Source organism: Galeopterus variegatus, unplaced genomic scaffold (genome assembly GCF_000696425.1).
Source record: "Galeopterus variegatus unplaced genomic scaffold, G_variegatus-3.0.2 Scaffold4938, whole genome shotgun sequence".
Lineage (NCBI taxonomy): Eukaryota > Metazoa > Chordata > Mammalia > Dermoptera > Cynocephalidae > Galeopterus > Galeopterus variegatus.
Window position 1 is genome coordinate 167,969 of NW_007731049.1, and position 4,028 is coordinate 171,996.

The window sequence follows — 4,028 nt, forward strand, 5'->3', positions numbered from 1 at the left end:
GGACGGGCGGATGCCCATGGGGGCCATGGCGCCGAAGGCCGGGCTCTCGGGGCGGCGGCCCTCACAGGCCTCCCCGCCTCCGCCGCGCTCCGAGCCAGGTGTCGCGCGGGCTACACCGGCGCCCGCTCTCCGGCGCCCGCGCTCCCCATCACTCCCTCCCGCGAAGGGCCGAGCCCCGCCGGGAAGACCACTGTCGCCGCCACGCGCTATCCCCGGCTCCTAGGCCGGCCGGCGAGTCCGGCTTCCACGTTAGCCAACTGCCGCGAGGTGAAAGGGTAGCAAGGGTGTGTATCCGGGTTACGTGAGGGACGGGGAGAGGGGCGGGACCCGCTCCCTCCCCTTAGGGCGGGGCGTCCCTGGGGGCGGGGCGGCGGGCTGCGCGCTCTCGGAGGTGCTGGAGCGCGCTGCCTGCTTCAGTCTGGGTCGGACCGTATTTGGGTTTTCGCAACACTCGTGTGTGACGAGCTGCTCTCTACGCAGGAAAGGGTACGGAATGCCTTGTGATATTTAAATTAGATCTCCCATTGTGCGATTGCGTACGGCTGAAATAAAGCCACAGTGACAGTTTAGTCTTCCCATCCCTCTCAGAATATTGGGAAACGGATGAAAAGACGATAAACCGTTCTGGAAGAGAGATCTGTAAGCTTTTTTCGCTGGCGCGTGTGTAGACAAAAGCCTGTAGCTCTAAATCGCCCCTCCGCGTTCTTCCAGGCGGGTGGGGGCTGGGCGGTGAGGGGAGGAAATTTACTCGACTCTTTATTCTGCTGGCCTCTCTTTGTCTGAGCTGAACACTTATGTATGTATATATAGATTTCCCGTTCACCTCCACCTGCCACAATAAACCATCTTCTAAGCAACTACAAGACATGCCTTAATCCGGAGCTTTCATAATGAAAGAAAGCACTCCAGCTTCTCTCAGTTTTACGCTGTCTTCTTCCCAGAGGTCGAAGGGGGAGGGGAATTGCTTGACAGAGTCCACTTGATGTTAAAGGTTGCCTGGAGATGGTCGGACAATCTTGAATATGTGATATTTGAGTCAGTATAGGCCCTTCACATGTACTATGCAGAAGCGTTAACAGAAACAACTCTCTTCTCACTGATGTTGGCAATGATGGTAGTGACTACTTGATTAAATTTAAGTAATTATTGTAAGCATTCATAAGTTTATCTACAGTCTTAAAAGTGAATATTAAGATGTGCAGTGTCATTCTTAAATGTTAGAATACTGATATAAAGTCAACTTAAAATGCAGCCTATCTTACTGTTCATAGCTAAAAGGCATTGGTTTTAAGTGGGTTTTAATATTAACTACCTTAGAAACCCAAGTATATCGAACTTCTGAACATCTATTGCTAAGCAAATCATGTAGAGCCTGACCTTTACCACTTCCTTAGAGTTCAGGGCATCTCTAGAATGGTTATACAGATAAAATAAACACTTGACTTTTGATTGCTTGGTTTCCCTAACAGCAATCCATAACTAGCTCAAAAATAGTACAGCACCAAGTCAAGTACAAATACGAATCAATGAAAGAGCAGTCCCTGAAGAGTTGACAGCACCAGAGTTTAAGGAACTGGCACTGTATTTCTTGCCATCTTTTGGGAGCAACTTCAAAATTAAGCAAAGCTACTTTCAAAAGAAATCCGAAAGTGAAGGTCACAGAGTAATTATGGATACCCATCCCAGAGATAAAGGTAACGATCAGGGTTGAAATATAAAGGCTTAAGTTCAACAGAAGCCTCAAACTACATTATGAGATCAACAAAAAGATTTGAGTTGAGTAGTAGTCATGGAAATATTTATTAAAAGCATCACTGGGAAGTCTGGCTGAGGTTTATCAAAATAAACTGAATAATGTTCTCCAAGGATATTGGAAAAGAATATAGGGCCATGTTCACTGTGAAATTATACTGGTACATAGTATTAGTGAGACCACTGAGGGAGATACTAAAAGCTCTGGAGCATTTCTACTGCATGGGTTTAAGACTCGAGGGAGGAAATGCCAAGTCACATGAAAAGAAGAATAGTGAGTCTAAAGATCATAGCTCCAAGAGGTGCTCTAGTAATCAGGTGATACGTGATCATAGGTAACAGATACTGATACTTTCAAATTTGGTTGAAAGAAACTTGCTGCTTTAGTAATAAGTTGAGAAGCTTCAAAATGCATGCATACTAATGACAATTATATGAAAGTACATGTAAAATAATAGGTTTGTGAATTTGAGGCAAACTGGTCTTTCAGAAATAATCTTTTTGCTAAGTGTTAAAGATGAGAATCCCCTAATTTCTTCTGTAGGAATGCTGATAGCAACAAGAATTGACATACAGTAGAAACTTCCCTAACCAACTTCCACTAAACTGGATTGCCAGACCCATGCTCTCCTCTCATTTTAAAAAAAGCGACTCACAGATGCCCAGAACATCTGTGGGCTCACACCTGGTAAGACGTGCTTGTTCTTGGGGCACTCCCATTAGTGGAACTTTATATGTTTCTCAGGAGTCGGTTTTGTTTATTTCCAACTTCTTTTTGCTGTTGTGGTTATTATAAATCATATTAAATTGAAAATTATGTAAAACAATAAAACATGACTATAAATAAGTTGAAAGCTTTGACATGATAAAGGTGTTAGAGCGAAAACTGTAGCTGATTTGGAAGAACAGAAATAAAAGATCGAATAGATGCTGAGATCAGATTGCTTCAGGACAATCTTCAAGTTTTCAACCACTTTAAAGAAACCAAAACTGGTCATCCTGAAGGATTCCACATATGGTTGATGCAAGTTAGACAACTTGGAACTTCAACTAGTGACTATATTCAAAGAAAAGCCTTTATACTTATATATTTTAAGTTCAAATATTTAAGGTGTCTAGTTTTATATGAGAGGGAATTATATACAGAATATATTAGATACAGAATTATATATATAATTCTCTATATAAAACTAGACATCTTAAATATTTATATAATTCTATATCTAGAATTTTATATATGTGTAAATATAATTTCCCACTTTAATGGAGTTTTTCTCAATTGATTGACCCACCCCAGTCCTGATTACATCGGACAGACGATTTCTCAATGTCTGGATATTGCTGCCTTTCCTACAAATACCACCTTTCCTTATACTCTCCATTTTGTGTGAGATAATTAATACCCATTTATGAAAAATTATTAGCATCTTAAATGATGAGGACATTTTGGTTTGTCTGAATGACTCTCAACCCCTAAAGTTACCCTGGGAAAACTTTTTTTTTTTTTTCAATTGACCTGTGCCAATTAGTTTCTTTGTATTTTTCTTGTTCCTTTAAAAGGTGCATTGCAGGGGGACAATATGATTAATAAAATGTTCAGGCTAGTTGAACCCTAGTTGTTAGTGGTTTTACTACCTTTCTGAGAAGGAAAACTAAGCAACAAACTGATGGCATTTATTTTCATGTTTAAAATATAAAACTTTCAAGAACAGTATTATTTGTGTATTCTTCCCTTTAGTGATTCTATCCCATGGGAACCATAATTCCCTTTTTTAACAGATCCAATAAGAAGGTGTTCTAATAATAGTTCTGCCATTAAAGTTTTCTCTTGGGCAGATATTATTCTTGGAACAATGGGTTTCATATATTAAGATTGTGGGCAATCTGTTTCTAAGACATGATCTACATCTATTCTTAAAACTGTTTTTCCCCAAGATTTAGAAATAAACAATTAAACGGGTAACTTTTTCAATTAATGTGAACAAATTATGTTAGCATTATAACATTCTACTATGGTTTTGATCTTAGCAATAATAATACTGAATTCTTATTAAATAGAGGCAATGTTGTAGGTATATACAATAGAAAACATAATTTCAGCCCTTGGAAATTATAATCACTCAAACCATATGTGTAACATGAAGTCAGGTAGGTATTTTACATATCTTCATGTCCTCTGATCTAACTCAGATGCTTTTCAAATAGTAAAGAACTCAGTAAATATTTTTAAAGGTGGACTTATAAAAATCTAGTTTTAATGAAATTTTGTCTATTAT